The following is a 19,474-nucleotide window of genomic DNA, read 5'->3' as shown; positions in this document are numbered from 1 at the left end:
TCTTTGTGATCTCCAGGGCAGAGTTCTGTGAACCATTGTGAGGTAGGTAGGTTTGCTAAGAAGGCAGTATAGGACAGCTAGGTTTTGTATGTTTCAGCATTGATTTGATTACTACTTGACAACGGAACTGCCAATGGTTTCACTTTCATGGATCAATGAGGAAGCAGCATTGGAATTTCACTGACCTTCAACACTGTCACCTAGGAGGCTATTTATAATGGAGACTGGATATTGTTATCTGCTCTCTGCAGAACACTGTAATATTTGCTTTGTGCCTGCATGCTGATGTTGTTGCTGTTTTATAAAATACAGGCTGGAGTATGGAGTCTGCCCTTCCATTTGAGTGTCCTCTTGTATAAATCAAAATAAAACTGTAAAGATATGGTGCCACATCGAATTTTACTATAGATTTTAAACAAACACAAACATTATGGCCTTTCAAAGCACTTCATATCAGATGTACATCCACATCATAACCTTTTATCATAAAAACAAACTTTATTAAAATCCTTAAAAAATGCACATGTACAACACTCATGTTTTATCCTAAAAATCAATATAAATCATAATAAACCAAGATTCCTATCATAATACTTTACCTTAATATAACCATAGTATTATAACCTGAATTTTATATCAAGGCAATTCATGACCAAGTAATTAATCAGCATTAAGTATTAAACATCCCTCAGCAAGTTCTTGGACCCCAGTGCTATCTGTCTGACATTCCATCATGAAGGAGGCATCTAGTACTTGGTTTATTATCGTCCTTAAGACATGAAGCATATGATATGGGTTTCACTATTATCATTTATATTATTTTGTTGAAATAATTTTTTTTTCAACTGAATTGTTCCAATTTTTGCCCGAAGAGTGGATACTCCCATCTGAAGTCCTAATCTGCCATTTGGAGACCCTGCTGCTAGCCACTATTTGCCTTGCTCTGGAATGAACTCTTTTCCTGCATAGGATTAATTTAAAATACATTTTCTGATATTTTGGGATCATTTCTGAAATCAACCCCTAGACCTAGGGTCACATTTCTTACCAAGTTTTCTGAACATATTCAAAACTATGAACAAAATATGATATTCTGGATGCTCATATTTCTTTCATGATATCCCTTCTCTCATGGGTACAAGGACCCTAATCTGTCTCCATCTCTTCTGAGGAAGCCATTTCGCCAAGTTGATTCAGGAATCAAGACTTATTTATGTTGTACTTTTTTCTTATCAGAGTATGTTTTGCAATAAGGTACTAAACTTGGTACTAAACTAAACCCTGTCTAGTATATTTTCTTCATAAACTTCATATAAATGAAGAAAAATGTATTAATTTTCGAAAAAATCCCTTGCTTTTTTCCTTTTTGAAATTTCCATTTTTACATATATTTTCACAATTGGATAAGTTGGTAGTTAAATCTGAATTTACTTGTCTCCTGTTTCCTGAGGAAGCCTATCCTGCGAAACACGTCGAAAGAATAATGAGACTAAAATGTACCCCTTGTACATTGTACATAAATGTTCGTTGATACATTTTTTTTTTAACAACTAAAAAAATTATGTTTTCATGATAAAAGGTTGTAATGTGGATGTACATGTGGTAGGATGTTTAGTTATGGCAGATGTATTGTATAGGAAGTTGAATTCTCTGTTGCCATGTGTTCTTTGAACAGTACAGTATAATGCATATGTAGGACTCCCCAGCTCCTCTATTTAGCTGAAGCCAGTAATGTGTCTCATATTACATGAAATTTGGTGGTAAAAGATTATATAGAAACTACAATATGGTAAATGAAATTCATTTTCTGTTTTTAAGCACAGCTGTGTTTATCTGACACATTTGCAAAACTATTGATTAACTTTCTGCTTAAAATATTTTAGAGCTGAACTCCTAGTATCAGTGCCTTGAATTCCCTTTACAGCAAACTTCAGACTTTAGTTTGTGTTATACCCAGAAGACAACCTAGGATCATCTGTCTACTAAACTTGCCTATTGGCACATGTCTATGCTATGCCTGACCTTTTTCCCTATTTCTGTGTTGTCTGTGAACCAGTTCCTTTGTGTAATAGAACACTACCAGAGCTGAAGTTAGGGGAGGCCACAGACATAAATTGTGTCAGGCTTTATTCTGACCCTTAGTTCCAATTTTAACAGCCAAAGAATTGACTGCTATTATTAACTTCAGTGTATGGTAAATGGTGTGAATAGGATAAAGTAAATATAATATAAAGAAGTATTACAGACAAGAAGCAGTGAACAGTTTAAGAGTGTTTAGTAATTTTAAAAAAAATTTATCCCTCAAATTAAATAAAATAATATTTGCAGAACCGTTGTTTAGTAAATTAGCATATTTAATACAATTTTATATAATTAATAATTAAATATTAAATATATATCCCAAACCATCCTGATATTAGACATAAGAACAACTATTAAATTGCCAAGGCATTACAGTATATTTATACAGTTTTAAATGTACTCTTACACTTGTCTTTGACTGTATTTGTGTTGCCTGTGTGCGTATTATATTTTATAAATGAATTTTACTATCTGTCCTCATTCTCTGTTAATTACATGCAACTGAGTGCAAAACTTAGCACAAACTATTGATGCATGAGTGACATTGGCATGCTTTGTTAACTCCATAAGTCAGTGCCAGCTCTGAAATTTGTCCATGGGGATTCCAGGCAAAAAAACTGTCCCAGCTTGCACAAAACTAAATTTTTCTGTTTTCTAAAATCTCCAAACTTCTGTGTGACCTAGTTTTGTGAATTTAGCTTTTTTTTAACTCCCATAGGACTTTATCTCTCCTATATTGCGATAAAACATTGTATTGTGGCATTAAATCTTCTGTCTTTTCATGTCCCTCATTTCACAGTTTGATGGATATGCACAAACCTAAAGTAAAGGTAGCACTAAAAAAGGAATATACCCCAGTGTAGTCCACTATTTGCATTCTAGCAAGGTCAATGACATCTATAGTTTACTGTAAAAAAAAAGGCCTTTATAGACCATCGATAATACTAGGAAACAATTTTGAACACATTTTTTGTTGACTTCAAATTTTAAGCTTATTTACACTAAAATAGGTATGCTGATTCTGAAAGTGCAGTTAGTTTTTTTCTATCACGTCAGTTTTTTTTTCTCTACCGCTTATAATAATGCGATTACTGAAGTGTGGATTTGTATAGGCTATTCATTTACAGGCAAGGTTACACGGGAGGTTGTGCGCTGCTCTACGTAGTGAATAAGCAAAATTTATTTTTCTACTTACACATGTATTTCCTGCTGTTTCTTGTCGTAAGCCCTGATTCATTTTGTTATATCTCTGCCAGTTTCACCATTCCCAGTCAAAGGGAGAACATCAGCACGTCGAGGGTTTACGGATGTGGACAAAGGGAACACGTGATAAGATGCCATTTTGGTAAACCAATGGTTTGGCGAGATCATTTCATTGACTGTTACTTTTGTATAGTGAAAACTTCAGGATATAACAAGAAAGATAAATGTAACAGAGTATCCTAGTCTAACATCAGCTATACGCCCAGTGGCTCATTCAGATGAAATCCCAGTGCCAGTTTTCGTTACACTACCCTCTCTTGAAGAACATGAATATGGTGATGAACTAGGTGACAACAATGATGAAGAGTTTAAAAACTGAAGAGCACTCTGTTCATAAGGGATTTGATCAGCATGAGTTGAGTGATTTGGGACTATCGAAGAAGGCTTCAGAACTCATAGCTTTAAGACTGTGTGAGTAAAAAAAAAGGAACTTTTGAACCAGAGAAATTTCATTTCTGCAGTAATTTAGAACTGACAGTGGCTTTGTGTGTTGCCATAACATACCTGGTTTAATGGAGGAATTGGGAATTCCAATCTATAACTCAACGGAATGGTGACTATTCATCGATAGCTTAAAGTGTGTCCTCCTTCACAATGGCAATATATATATAGTTCATTAAGGCTTTGCCAACTGAAGGAGACTGTTTCAAGTACCTAATTTTGGCATCTCCTAGCCTGTCATTTAAAAAAATAAAGGCTGGTGTGTTTGATGGTTCACAAATTTGGCAGCTCATCAAAGATAAACACTTCATCAGGACAATGTGAGAAGTCCAAAAGAATGCTTGGTTATCATTCAGAGCCATTGTCAAGGACGATTTGGAAACACACAAGCAAATAATTACACAGAAATTGTCCAGAAACTCTTGGAGAGCTACAAAATGCTTGGTTGCAATATGAGCATGAAGGTACATATTCTGCATAGCCATCTTTCAAACTTCCAGGAAAACCTTGGTGCAGTCAGTGATGAGCGAGGTAAATGATTCCACCAAGATTTGAAGGTCATGGAAGGATGGTATCAGGGTAGATGGGATGTACATATGATGGCTGACTATTGTTGGAGCACCTGGCAGGATTGTCCTGAGACTGAACACTCCAGGAAAAGCTATAAGCGTAAATTTTCACCTTAACGGCTTATCCTATTCATTTTCAAATGTTTTACTGTAAAACAATGTCATAAAGTAACAATAAATCCTTTGTGGGAACAAAAGAAATTTAAGTAAACAGTACATTCAAGTTATTATTTCATTATTTTTTCATTGTATGGAAAATTTGTATGTTTTTTGACAAAAAAGAAGGATACCCTGTATCATAAAAACTGGATGTGATAGCAAAAAACTGAGGTCATTTATGGATTCACCACCCAAAAATTAGTAAAAAACAAATGTAAGATCTAACTCAACATAAAATGTGTTCTCAGGTGTAATTGTTTCCTAATCCTTAGTGATCACTTTGGGTGACAGTTATAGGAAAAATCACTGTACAGAAGAACAAGCAGGATGAGCAAAAGGACCTTGTTGCATGGAATACACTAGACTCAGCAGTCAGTTGTTTAATGGTCCAGCACTGTGAATCACTAAACGATGTTGTGGAACTGTATTGACACCAAAATTATTTATAAAAAATAAAACCAAGCATTAATGTGTATTGTTAGTGTTTCAGGGTACAAAACAACCCTTTATTATTAAATAAGATGTCTTTCCAGATAAACCTAGAATTTTACCATGTGTGCTTTGGCTGACGTCTTTTGTGCTGTTCCCACACTTGTTATGATTTGTGGCATTATAATACTTTATCTCTCTCAGTAAAAAAGCTGCTTTCCACACTTCCCCCCCAATGTTCTGTGCTGTCAGAGCTGAGTAACCGCCACACCTCTTGGCACAAGTGTCCACACACAGACTAAGAAGTGTGTGTCAGGTCAGGTCTGCTACTTAGTGATGATGACTGAGGGCATTGGGTCTAGCTGCTGCACGTATTGGACTGCTCGGTTGTATTTTGAAACTCCACACAACTGCTGTACAGGTAGTCCCTGGGTTACTTGCGAGATAGGGACTGTAGGTTTGTTCTTTGTTTGAAAATATTTTTTTTATTGAGGAATACCAAGGAATGTACAATAATCTCAAACAGTATAAAACACTGCGTTATACATCAGACAATGCAAACAAAACAATAATAACAAAATGCAAATAGAATTAATGATGGAAAGAAAACCCGGGCATTTCCATTTTCGATTTAGTAAGAACATGGGAAATAAGGGTCTAGGAAAGGGAGTGGGTATAAGGAGGGAGGGGGGAGGGGGTTGGGATAAGGATTCTAAACAGTTCCCTTGAAATACTTATAGCCATTACATCAGAAAACACATGAAGAAGTAGTTTAATTCAAAGGTGTATGTGTCAGGTGAGCCTGAGATTGTTGTGGTAAGCTAGTACATTCTACAGATGTATGGAAATGAATTCAATGGTACCACGTCTGAGTAAATTTGTCAGCTCTATTGATATCAGTTGAATCATATCCTCCATGCGTTAAATGTCCGCTATCCTTTTCAGCCAATGTTCTAGGGTCAGTGGGGTATCACTCCTCCAGCAAGCTGGATTACGTGCCTTTGTTACGTTCAGTAGATGTCTCAGTAGGGAGCGTTTGTACGCCTTCTTTGACGAGTCAGAGACGTGAAGTAGGGCCATGGCTGGTTTGTCTCTAATATCTACTTCAGTAAGCTTGAGAGTGACATTTGCCACAGAGTCCCAGAAAGACTTAATTCTAGGGCATTCCCAGAAAATGTGTAGAAGTGTACCCTGCCCGCTCCGCATCTCCAACAAGTATCGTCTGTATGAGGGAAGAGCCTAGGAAGTTTAGAGGGCGTCCTATACCAGCGAGTAGCCAGTTTGTAATTAGTCTCCTGGTAGAGTTTGCAAATTAAGGCCTTATGACAGAAATGAAGCATCATCTCCCTCTGCTCCTCAGTAAAATGAATGTTTAGATCTGCTTCCCATTTGGCCACAAAATTAGGAGAAACGGGTATGTACTGCCAGGAGTGCCTGGTATGCATAAGACAATGTGCCTCTCAATGAGTGTTTGGCAGCACATAGGGTTTTCTAAAGGCAGTAGGAATGAATAAAGGTCCTAGGCTGTGGCAGGGACCCTAGTACGTAAGAGAGCTGTGGGTTGCGCCATAGGGACAAGGGAGGCAAATCCTTCTCTAATTGCAGAGTATGTAAAGGGATCCAGTCTCCATTCTAAAAAAAATGCATAGTTCTGTAAACACCACACTTACCCCATGAGCGGGAAATTGGGTCAGAGAGACCGGAAGGAAACTCCAGGTTCCCTAGGGTGGGAGACAGGGGAGAAGGATAGGTATCTACTTTTTGAGAAGCAAAAAATTTGGAGACCACATTTAGGGTTTCCCCGATCGGTGGTTGTTGAGTCACGGTAGCTTTAACAGTTTCTGGGGCCCATACCAGGGAATCAATTGGGGTAGGTGAACATACAATCCTACAACCGGACCCATAGCTTGGCATCACTATTTGTGCACCAGCCCAGCAACCTGGGCAGGTGTACAGCTTGATGGTGCCATCCCACCCTTAGCCTTAGGAAGCCTTAAATATTTAATTCCAATCCATGAAGAGAGCCCAATGTAGGTTTGTTCTTAAGTTTAATTTGTATGTAAGTCGGAACAGGTACATTATTTTATTAAATGCAATTAGGACAAATGTTTGTCTCAACATATTATTAAGGTGCGTACACACTTCCAATTTTTATCGTTCAAAATGAACGACGAACGATCGATTGGGAAAAAATCGTTCGTAAAAAAAGTAACCAACGACGCCGACGAACGAGGAAAGTCGTTGGAAACGAACGACCGGACCGGCGGATCGGATTGGACGACGATCGTTGACCATCGTTCGTGTGTACGATCGTTCGTTGATCGTCCATGGTCTGAGCATGCGTAATGAACGAACGTTCGTTCACTTCCTGTCGTGCACATAGTTCCTCTATCGCTCAAACGATCGTATCTATTGTGTGTACAATATCTACGAACGATCGTGTCGTTATCTGTCTGTGCAGGATCGGTGCTATACGATCGTTCGTAGATATCGTGCAGGATCGTTCGTCGTTCGTTTTCCAACGATAATAATTGGAAGTGTGTACGTAGCTTTAGGCAGTGTGTTGTCAGTTACTGTATAAAATCCCCACTAATCACAAACTAAGCAATAAAAACAAAAAAAGAAACTTTTTTGGAGTCTATTCATTAACTTCTGCAGCAAGCTGTGCTTGGATATGCAAAAAAAAGAACTGCAGAGTGTGTCTTGATCAATAAAGAGTTACAAGAGGTTGCAGAACAGCAAAAGACTTCTTCTGAAAGTCATGCAAACATCTGCAAATATCTAGGTGTCATCCATTTGTCAGATGTCCTTATCTCGGGGACTAACTGTAACAGGAAACTGGAGATTAGAGCAATAAAAATGGAGGTTGCTAGTAAAAGACTTATCAGTCTGCTTACCTATTTTTTTGTAATAAACCTCTAAATGGACATTTGATAACATCCTTTTTATTGGGTCTAATTTATGAACGGAATGCGCGTATGCTCGTTGTGGTGTATTACCGCAAGCTGGGGCCGAGTGCTAGTGCACTCGCCTGCCAGCTTCCAGCATTGATAAATGAGCAGTGGGGTTGAGAATTCACCAATGAAGGCGAAAAATTTTCAGCTGCAGGATTCAGGAGGATCTTTTAAGCTCTGTCAATGGTGATGTCATAGCAATCAATTAGCGCACACCTGCTCCCTGTTCTGTGCGCATCTACAGTCCATTACAGGTCAATTTAAATCTTTAGTGCTTTATCTTTTTTTTGCAAGTGTTACTTTTTTATGTTACATTATACTAAATTATTTACAAATAATTTATACTATACTTATTTACAAAATGGTTTCATTTATACATTGATTTGTTGCAGTTGTTGTTTTGACACTTTTTTGTTTAGTTGCAACACTGCAAACTAATTTATATCATGCTGTTTATATAATAACTAGCACTTTATAATATGTCATCACACAATAGTATGAATGTAAAAAAAAATGTCATCAAGGATTTTAGATCTGATTCAAATTTCATTCTAGTTTGGCTTTAGAGAAATCAAATATTTGAAAAAAAACATTGTTGCCAAAGATGTTATAATACATGTATCAAGGAACATTTAGTGATTTCACTTGTGCGTGTATGTCAAAATACATTTAAATGTATATAAATACATAGGCATTTTCATTAGTACTATTTTAACTGGACTGGTTTGTGGGAAGGGGGGGATTAATCAAGTAAGTTTGCTTGGATGGTATGCATTGATGTGACTTTTTGTAATCTTCATTATTGTTAGCTTCAACTGTTGATGCAATGTTGTTGTGCCTGCTTTCTAATTATGGTTTCTTTTGTTTAGCAATCCCTCAGAAATGTTTTGTCATTTTAACCACAAATAATTAGTACAAATGTATGCATGGTTTCCACTACAAACTGACACTTGACCCCTCTCATTGCCTTTGTCCCATTCTCAAAGTCAGATTGTCATTTGAATGTATTATGTACATATTCCTTTTTTGAATACATTGGCATTTTTTATTTTCTTTTATTTGTTTTTTCAATAGTCTGACATTTGCTGCCACTATTTTACACAACTCCTCTGTTCATTTGTAGTAGTGTTATAGGTTTGTTCTCATTGTGCTGTGCTGCCTTATCTTGGCCCTATTGTATACAAGCACACTTCTTGGCCAAACAGGTTGTCAATTAGCTGTCCAGCTGCGTTGCATACTCATTCTAACACACCTGATGGTGATGGAAGGAGGTCAAGGTTGCCAAGCACAACATCAAACCACATTGATTGACAAGCTCACAAGCAGGGTCAAGCACTCAACTTAATTTTGCTCATTAAATACTGGATTGTATGCATTATTAAGTGTTTACACAATTCAAATAGTAGTAGTATATCAAACTTCCAGGGACAAATACACTTTGTTGCAAACATATTTTCTTGCTTTTACAATTTTCAGGGTATTTCTGCAGGTTTAAATGCCATTTTAGACTTTGGCCCACTATATACTTGCTTATTTACTTCAGCTTGGTAGTGGAAGCACATAAAGGTAGATTCCTCCTTTAACCAGAGGCAATCTCATCCATGAATGTTGTTATGAGCCAAGCTCATGAAATCAGAAATCATAGGAACAAATAGGCAATCGTTTCCATTTGAAGCATGTTAAACAATATGCCCCAAAAAAAACCCTCTTTGCCTATTTCTTCCTATAATTTCTCTTTTATATGTATATGTACACACATATGTACACACACATAAATGCATACATACATATATGCATGTATGTACATACATGAGTGCACATGAAGCAAAACAAACAATATCCACCTAAAAAGAAAACCTTACCCGTATGAGGAAAGTTGCCAGTGCGTTTTTCAAATGATAGAACACAGTTCACGTGCACTTAGCGGGCCTGCATTGGCTCACAAGAATTCATAGAAAGGAACTGCATAAAAACAGTCACAATTGACTTGGTAAATTGGTGGGTCTTGGTAACTTGGTAGGTCTGTTGGATCAACCAAGGTTAAAAGATCCTGGGAGATTGTAAAGGAGATCACATAAAAATAAAACAAAAAATGACAACTACAACATTTTTCAAACAATTTTATTCAAAATAAACCTATTTGCCAAAAGGTCACATTAAAATATAGAGATCACACAGACACCACTAAATTTACATGACAAAAGTAAAAAAAAAAACATAAACACCAAACATGCAAACCCACACTTCCAGATAAAGCCAAAATAGTTTAAAAATGTCCCAAGAAATATTGCATTCAAAAAATCTTTACCATACCAATATGCAATGTAAACCCAAGGGTGGAAAACTGGATTATCAAATATTTTTGCAGAACAAACATTTAAAGGTAGTAATAAAGACATATTATTGCAATGGACCAACATGGCTGCAAACACAATAACTTAGCATTAACATCGACTTCTTAATTGCAAAATGGATAGTGAAATATTCAAGGTTTAAAAAACAAAAGCAGCTATTGCACTAAATGGTAAGCAAAGTAGGAAATGTAGCAACATAGGATAACACACCAAAACAACTTCCTCCCCCAAGACAAAAAAAAAGGAAAAAGCAAGTCAGACAACACCCTTATATATGCTCATCTTTATGCGCACAGCTGCTACAAATTTGCCTGTAATTGGGACGTGCGCAGTCCGTGAAATTTGGCTGTTTGTTTTTTTACAGTTAGACATTCCTTAATCCTTTATTAATATGATCCTTTACATTTGTACACCAATGAACAGCTATCTAATAAAAAATAGGTTAAAACAAAGTAGAGGAGGAGGCTTTAATGTTAAAGTAATTTATTAAATGTGTGTGTTGAGTGTAACTTTTAAACTTTTTTAATATTATTTTTTATAATATAATATTTTATTTTATTATTCATATATCTATATATATATATATAGCTAATATATATGTTTTAAACATTTGAACACATCAAACATTTTTATTTAGGGCTAAGTGGAAGATGTGTGCCATTTGAAATATTTTTTTTTAGTGAAAGGTTGACTTCATGCAAGCTCGCTAGTGTCAAGCTGCCAGAGATGCGCGCCTCGAAGCGTACAATCATTTCAGTTGATAAACGCTGGGAGAATATGCCAGCATATTCTCGACGGCTGAAAATTGGTTTGTAAATAGGTTTGAGGGGTCCGATTTGGGATCGTGAATATGCGCGCTTGAGCGAGCTTCCGATTTGACTTGATGAATCAGACCCATTGTCTCTGTTCATCTCTCCCTTTATCCTCTACATTGTCTCTGTTTATCTCTCCCTGTTTCCTCTACATTGTCTCTGTCCTCATCTCTCTCTGTATCCTCCACATTGTCTGTGACCATCTCTCCCTGTATCCGCCACATTGTCTCTGTCCATGTCTGTCTGTATCCTCTACATTGTTTCTGTCCATCTCTCTCTTTATCCTCTACATTGTCTCTGTTCAACTTAATAATATGCCACCTTCCACTTCCATATAAAATATAATATAATTATTGAATTATGAGAATGCATTTTAAAACATTAACAGATAGCAACAGATTAATTCCTTTACCTCCAGGTAACAGAATGTTTCATGATCAATACTTTTCAGACATGTATAAAAATAGCATTCCTGTCATGCAATTAAATCCCTGTCTTGTTACCGAGGCTCTTATCAGTCTCTTACATCCTGAAGGTTTTGTGGTATTCGATGAACAGAGGATGCCACTAGCAACAATGACGTACATCTCAAGCATTATTTTAGGAAATCCATTCTCTGTTCTCTGAAATAGGGAAGAAGCAGTTCTTTTTATGATTCACAGAGCTTGAGCGATCTGGAAAAAAACATACACAACATAAGCACACACATGGCACCTAATCCCAGCATGCTGGCTGTTCAGAACAGCACAATGTCAATTAACATTGCTTAATTAAAGTTGATATTATTATTTCCTGTACTGTATGTTAATTATATCCATGGTTACATTGCCAAACCCTTCTATAGAACTAAGAAAAAAGTCAGTGTTCATGTTTCTTGTTTTTCTTTGCCAACATCGATTTATAATACTATATATTTACTGATGGATGTCTTGGAAAAAATCATTATAAATCCCCTTGGCTATTTATGCCTCTAACTTATAGGTGATCTAAACCATTCCAGAACAATGGCCAACAGTGCAGCATACTAATTAATGTTTTAGTAATCAGATCAATCTCATATATTCTAATTAGAAGTGACTGCACTAGTACTCCTTCCATCACTGGGGATACTAAGGAACCACAGTTTTCACATTGTTCACTATAGCTAGAAAAGTAACTGAATAACATTTTCCTGTTAATGACCAGAAGTGATCATAGTCCCAAAAGTAACTATATTTGGGCCCTTGTTCAACTACTCACCAAGTCAACTTATTACCAATATTTAAATAGATAGATAGATAGTTGCAATGCCCTGAATGTTCCCATGTCCTCTGAATAGGCCTGATTTATCAAAGCTCTCCAGAACTGGAGAAGATAGACTATCTTGGGTGAGCCTGGGTAATCCAGCAAACCTTGTTCATATCTGGTCCAGGATTGAAAACATTTGCCAAATATTAGCAAAGGATTTTAGGAAATCCATTCCAGGTTTGATCGATCACCCAATATAGTTTATCTTTTCCAGTCTTGGAGAGCTTTAATAAATCAAGTCCAATGTTTTAATCTAAACAGTGTAAATATATAAAGAGAGAAGCACTATATTTTTCAAAAGAGATAAGAATCCACTAACAATACATTAACTATGCACATTATAAGTTTATGGAGCCAGAAAGTACCTGAATTTGTCTTCTAAATGATCTTTGTGTTTATACACTGCAACCTTAGAGCAACCTTTTTTTTTTTAAATGTAGATATGTTGATATAAAATGATGAGCTGAACAGTTCAGTTTAGCTTTCTAGAATTCGTTCTGCTTTTTGGGATATAGTAATAATAGTACTTGTCCTCAAGGGTGAGGTAGAAGTCTGATGGAGCACGTAAGAGGTAAAGGCAAGTATTATAGCTTATTCCTCAGCCCTTTATTAACAAGCATTTATATAGTGAACACAGGTCCCTGTTTTTAGTCTTGCGCATGGTAAAAATAAGACTTTGTGTACTCGGTTTTCAAGGTTTCTCACCACGTGTATTTTGATAGACTAATATAACTCATTTTGAGATAGGAATTCAGGGGTAGAAAGTTCATAGATAACTCTTTATAGAACATCTGCTGCTTCTAAATAAAAAATCCTAGATGACGTGGATCCAGTCTTAAAGAATTTGCTCTTGACATTTCACTCTAGAACCTTTGTAGGTAAAAAAAAGTTAAGGTCATGAGATATGCCATAAAATTATCTCCTAACTTCAGAAGAAATCTTTTTGGTCAGAAGGAGCCAACTAAATTAAATGAAAATTAAGAAAATTACAAAGATTATTTTGATTGCCTATTACAGTGTGAAATAAATTTAGATGATTTTAATTCTTGAGGAATGACTAGGGTCAACTAGGTTATGATAAGTGGTGCTCTATTCAAGGCATTTTGACAAAGAAAATCCTTCATTTCACCTGATTTGCCTGTATTTCAAATGCATTATATTAGGACATGCTGCATCCAAAGAAACACAATATAACACAAAGTCGCTCTAACGCATATTGAAATCTTAAGGTGAACTGCTCAATGAGAGTCAAGGGGTTTTTGCTCTTCGCATTTGAGGTGGCTTCCAAATGCAAGACAAATGCAGCAAACAACCCTCATTACACTGGCCTTACGCTGTAGGCTTATTGTGTGTGAACCCATACAAAGGGCACAAATGGCTTTTGAGCCTGTGTTAGTAAGCTTTAAGTGTTTTTCATGCTGGTACAAGGCCCAAAGAGGATGAAACACACCTGTTAAGAAAAATTAAATTATTTCAGAAGCTTCTCAATCTAATGCCACAGACACAATTGACTATGTTTAAACACAATGGCACATTGGTCCTGATTTTTTAAAGCTCTCCAAAGCTGGGTGATCCAGCAAGTGTATCCTCTTCAACCTTGGAGAGCTTTAAGCCTTACACCCCTATTTAAATATTATAACCAAATAGTTTCTAGTTATAATCAGTGTTAAAAAAAAACCTTTCTGTTACTTGATTAGAATATGTTTCTTTTCTATAAAGAGCATTGCAAGGTGTTTTCTGTAACTATAGTAATTTAAATGCTGTACTTAGTATGAAAACATTTTGTAGACAATGTTTCTATACTCAGTAGTTTAGTCTTTATGCACAAAATTATTCAGAATAGATTTAGAAATATGCAAGACTAAAATAGCATTCTAACAGATGGTATATGTGGTATTTAGATATCATGGCAACTGGAAATTCGTATATTCCTTCCTTACCTACCTTAAAGTAAACCTGTCATGAGAGATATGTGTGTGAGCTGCTATTGCTGACCTAATTTTGATAATATTAATGGATGAACCTCTGACATTTTTTTGGTCACCTTTCCTAGTTGATGGGGACAGTTAAGGATCAGTGAGATTTGGATCAGTGAAAACAGAGGCAGCATAGCTGTGAAACTTGTATTTTTGCAAGAAGGGATCAACAATGACATCCTCAAACCTATTTCAATGAAAGGTTTCCCTTGTATTAAATTTTTTTTTCTAGGGTAATTCTTGCTCTTTAAGTGTTTACTGACCAGTACCCAAAATATAGAATGTGATGTGAAATCCAAAACTTTATATTTGTTATTGTTGTTATTTTATAACCTTTCTAAGTTCATTACACATATCCAAAACACTTTATGATGATATATATTGTGTATATGATGCACTTCATGTATACAGCTGCCAGCAATAGACTCAGCAGTAGAAACTGTTGATGACAATTTAATATGTTTCCTGATTAGTTGTTATAGATTATTTCCTTTTGGATGTTATCGGTTTTGTTTCCAATAATGACCTTTATATTACATTAAATAAAACAAGTTGTTTAATAATAATTCTCTTTTCCTTTCAGCATTACTGAACTTTCCTGCATATTTAATTTCACATCAGCTTGGTGACAATGAAGTACTGACAAAAAAGGTATGATGTGCTTTATTTTGTATAATATATATTATATGTATTCCAAATTATAATTTCTTATTCTGCTTTACCTAAAGCAAATCTAAAGTGAAAAAAACAAAACACACTTACCTTTAATCCCGCAAATCCATCGATGGCGCTGGACCTTCCCTCAATTCTGTCCTGTGTCATCCTAGAATTGCCGGGGAAGTGCCGGGTACCGCCATCTTCTTTTATTCTATTCCGGTCTACTTCCTACGTCACCCGATCTCACACTGCACAGGTGCAATATCAGGTGATGTAGCCCACTGCAAAGTGGAAAAAAGGGACAATCTCTCTGCACATGTTTGAGATCAGCATCCATTTCCCCTTAGTAACAAAAAAAGGCCCCTTCTGTGCATGCCTGAGGGTGTTGCAATTAATTACTTTTTATTTTACTTTTTTACTTTAATGGTTGTCTACCCTTTTATGTAAAATGTTGAGTTTCGGTATGCTTTAAATGCATTCTGAATTTCAGTGTGCTTTATGGTGTTTTAAAGTGTTTCTTTAACTTTACCAGCAAAAAGTAGTCCTTTTTGAAGTAGTTTTGCCTTACACCTGTAAACAATATAGAAGATAAGTTTAGTTTTTATGCAAATATGCATGCAAAAATACAAAAAAAACGCTTTTTCTGTTAAAGAATGCTTATTATTCCATATTTAGTTTTTTTTAACATAATATCAAAATTATCATTATAAAATTAGAAAAATAAAACATGAAAATAAATAATTTAAGGGAATAATAGGAAGAAAAGGGTTATTAGGGCTTAGGTATACTAAGGGTTTAAACAGAAAATATTTAAAACTTTTTTTATTTGTTTTTCAGGTTGATTTAACAAGATTATGGGAACTATTTATAAATGAATCACCTGTTAATTTCTCTGAAATTTGCTGAGAAGCGTTCAAATCTCTTGTTTCAGTTCCTTCTGAAACAATGACTCCTAGTTCTGACATCTAGTGGGCACTTGTTAAAGAGCACAGCTCCCACAATATGAAAAGCTATATGTATAAACAAAAATTATTAGCACATTTAGAGCAAATTGACAAGGGAATACTTTATAAGTACCCCCATGTGTAAAATGTTTAATACAAATCCTCACTGACTTCCTTAGCTGAATGCACTATAGAGAAATCCATATTCAATGTTCACAACAGAGACATTGAAATCACAGCTCCACTCCCGTTATTTTCTTTGGCAGCAGGGACTAGGCAGCATTTTAGTCTTCTAACATAGGAAACTGGAAGAGCTGTAAACTGTAAGAAGCCAGTTAAACATGAACTTCAGAGTCTCTGTTCCAATTTGAGGATGAATTACTGCATAGTACCTGGAGCTACAGAGGTCAATGCTTATCTAAAGCTATTTTACTGATTGTGAAGAGTATGCAAACACCTAAATACTCATTGTCTGGGCACACATGCACCTAAATATTTAATGCATAAGACATTCAATAGTGAAACAACACGCTCCAGCAGAACAACGCTCACGGTCTGTTTGAGAAATACTCAATAGCTTGTAAAAAGGCTTACTACTAGTCATGCGCAAATATAAAAAACCATGGGAACTAGTGGTGACACCTGAGAATGTTGAAAATGTACAATGAGCTGTTTGTGAACAAATGTAGGAAGGTTTTACAGCGGAAGATACATATTATGTCTTTTAGCAATAATAGAAGATGTTGAATTTCTTGGTGCAGTTTCTTGGGCTATGCACACATGTCAGATGATTGTCGTCTGATTATCGCTTCAGGGTTAGTATTGGACAAGGATCTGACATGTGTACAGCGGCTATCCTACGTCTTCATTGATCTGTCTTGGCAGAACCATGAGCAATAAATGACTGTAATGAAAGTGAAGGGGAAAGAATGCAGCGGGGTACCAGTTGCTTGTTCTCCCCCCTCTCTATAAAGCTGAACGGCGCTGTATGTACAGTGCTTGTTCATGCATCTTTCAGTCTTTTGTAGAAAAAATGTGTGTACATAGCCTAATTTTCTATTTCTAGGACTATTCCTGAGCATCAAGGACAATTGTCAAGTATACCTTGTCTAATGAGATAAATAAAAATGTTCTACTTTGATGAATTGTAAAGTTTTTTAATATTTTTCTCTCTGAAGACTTACATTTAATAGACAATTGCACAGTTATACTTTCTAATTTTATGTAATCATTTGCATTGATTTGATTTTATTAAATGCACCTGAATGCGCAAACTCCAAATTAAGCGTTCACATTCCAGCACCTTTCAAAGTCATTGTGACCTATCAAACCATGTACATGTAATTAATAGGAGTACGGCTGAGGCTGTAATGGAATTATTAAGCCAAGGAATCTAGGTCACTTTTTGTGTAATTGGAAGGCATTTTTAAATCCTATAATTTGTAAAAAAAAATACATTTTCTGGAGAATTAAAAACATTGAAAGTTTTCATGGCCCGTGACATAAATGATTTACTGTCAAACAATGCTTTTATATCCCTTTTAATGGCAGGTCTGCAGTAGACTATGGCAAAATCTTTTACTGTACAACATACATTTCTTATAAAAAGTAATACACAATGTATTTAAATAAGATGAAATTATTAGCATTTCTATTCTTCTTGCAGTACTTACACCTACTCAGAACCTCTTGCTTCTGTAAAACAGCTATATTTGGCCATAAGAATTTTCACCTGCTGGTGAAACTAGCTCATAGGGTTCACAGACAAAGCAGGCAGAAAGTTCACTTTGCATTTTAAAGGCAACTATTTACCAGCCAAGGTAGTCAAATGGGTCATATAAGCACTGTACCAGCATGTTGGAACATTTTGTTCTCTTTTAGTTAAAAAATATAAATGTATCAACCAATACAGTGCATGGTTCGAACTTTAAATACCCTTTAAAATAGGACTGTTTAGGAGAGATATGAGATAAAAAGCAATAGCTTCTGGGAATGATTTACACAGATTAATTAGTTTGACATTCTATTTGTTTATTTGTTTAAATATCATTTGTTGTGGTGTACATTTATATTTAAATATCATTTTTAGTAGTAAAAGGGCATTTCTTAGGATTTTTTCAATGCATATTATGAAGGTATAAAGGCTAACTCCGGCCAATATTTTTCTTCTTTAGTATTGCAAAGATCACATAAAGCTTTATATTTGATTTATGCCTGTGGCCTAAAAAGATAATACAGTGGGCCTAATTTATTAAAGCTTTTACAAGACTATCATGGGAAAACCTGATAACTTAATAAAAATTTGCTATTATTTGACAAATGTTTTTTAATCCTGGACAGGTTCATTCCAAGTTTCCTGGATCACCCAGCAAATTCAGTCCAAACTGTTTTTAAGTGGATAAGGGTAACAACCAATGTAGATAGCAAACCAATAAGGACTTATCCTGTAAAGATTTCTTGTAATTTGTTGTTACATATTTAGGACAGGAAGTGAAGGAAAATTTTTCTAAAATTAAAAATAAATGCATTGGCTATACATACACTTTACTATTTGTGCTAAATCTGATAGAGATTTATAAAAAAATTTCCTATAGGATTATGCTTGCATAATTAGGCAACAAGAACCTAAATATCTAGTCTAGTAATTGCATGCCTAAACAATATAGTCACTGCAAAGTGGTCAATGGCCAAAGACATTCTAGCTTTGCTGTGCTGTATCTGGTTTCAGAGTCACAGACCCAGAATAAGCATGCAGCAAATATAGACAGAACTATTGATCTGCATACTTATTCTAGATCAATTAAAGCAATAAAAGAAAGAGCATAACTTTCATGTTGTAATGGCAGCCTTTACATATTTTACATAACTGTGATATAAACTTTGTACAGCGCTGCGTAAAATGTCAGCGCTATATAAATACTGTGTACTTATAACTGGATTCTCTACATTGTAAGTCTCCACATTGATTGTAATTTGATGTCTGAGAACTAGATTTTTATAGCGACTGTTTGCTTGCTCTAATTTACAAATTGTACATAGGGAATGAAGTTTATGCCTAGTTTTGTGGAAAATAAATGGAATGTTATATCATCTCACTTTCTGTATTGTGATGTAGTAAAAGATTTCTCGATCAATCAATCACCACAATAATTATCTAGAATAATGTATTTGATAAAACGTGATTTGTTAAATTCCGAATAACAGCCAATTAGAAACCATTTTTTATTGTTGTGATGAACTGATTAGCTGCAGGGTTTACTCACTTTGCACTTACATCTGACTTTTCCAGTAACCGTAATACTGTTTAAGGATAACATGACTTTGTAGAGGGGAGGCTTTGCCATATGTACCATCTTCTACAACTCTGATGTGAACATTCCTTATCATGTTTAAATGCTTTCAGTTGGGGCGTTCTATATTGATGGTAAAGTTCTAAAAATTACTCATATACTTGAGCTATTTTCAGATTTGGATGTAAGCTTACTCCAACTGTATGATAAAAGATCGGATTCTGTAGCAATTAGGACGAAGCACAACATTGCTGCTG

The 19,474-nt window shown here is 35.4% G+C and overlaps 1 protein-coding gene across 5 annotated transcripts in view; it reads left to right on the top strand.

Moving 5' to 3' along the window:
• The window catches only part of DLGAP1 (DLG associated protein 1), a 303,658-nt gene that overhangs the window by 95,351 nt on the left and 188,833 nt on the right, over positions 1-19,474 (top strand). For all 5 annotated transcript variants that reach the window (XM_072411376.1, XM_072411375.1, XM_072411379.1 and 2 more), the window contains one exon: positions 14,910-14,977. The gene's annotated coding sequence lies outside the window, so the exon portion shown is untranslated. The remainder of the gene's footprint in view (positions 1-14,909; positions 14,978-19,474) is intronic.

Source organism: Pyxicephalus adspersus, chromosome 5 (genome assembly GCF_032062135.1).
Source record: "Pyxicephalus adspersus chromosome 5, UCB_Pads_2.0, whole genome shotgun sequence".
Taxonomy (NCBI): Eukaryota; Metazoa; Chordata; class Amphibia; order Anura; family Pyxicephalidae; genus Pyxicephalus; species Pyxicephalus adspersus.
This window is presented reverse-complemented; position numbering and strand designations above follow the sequence as displayed.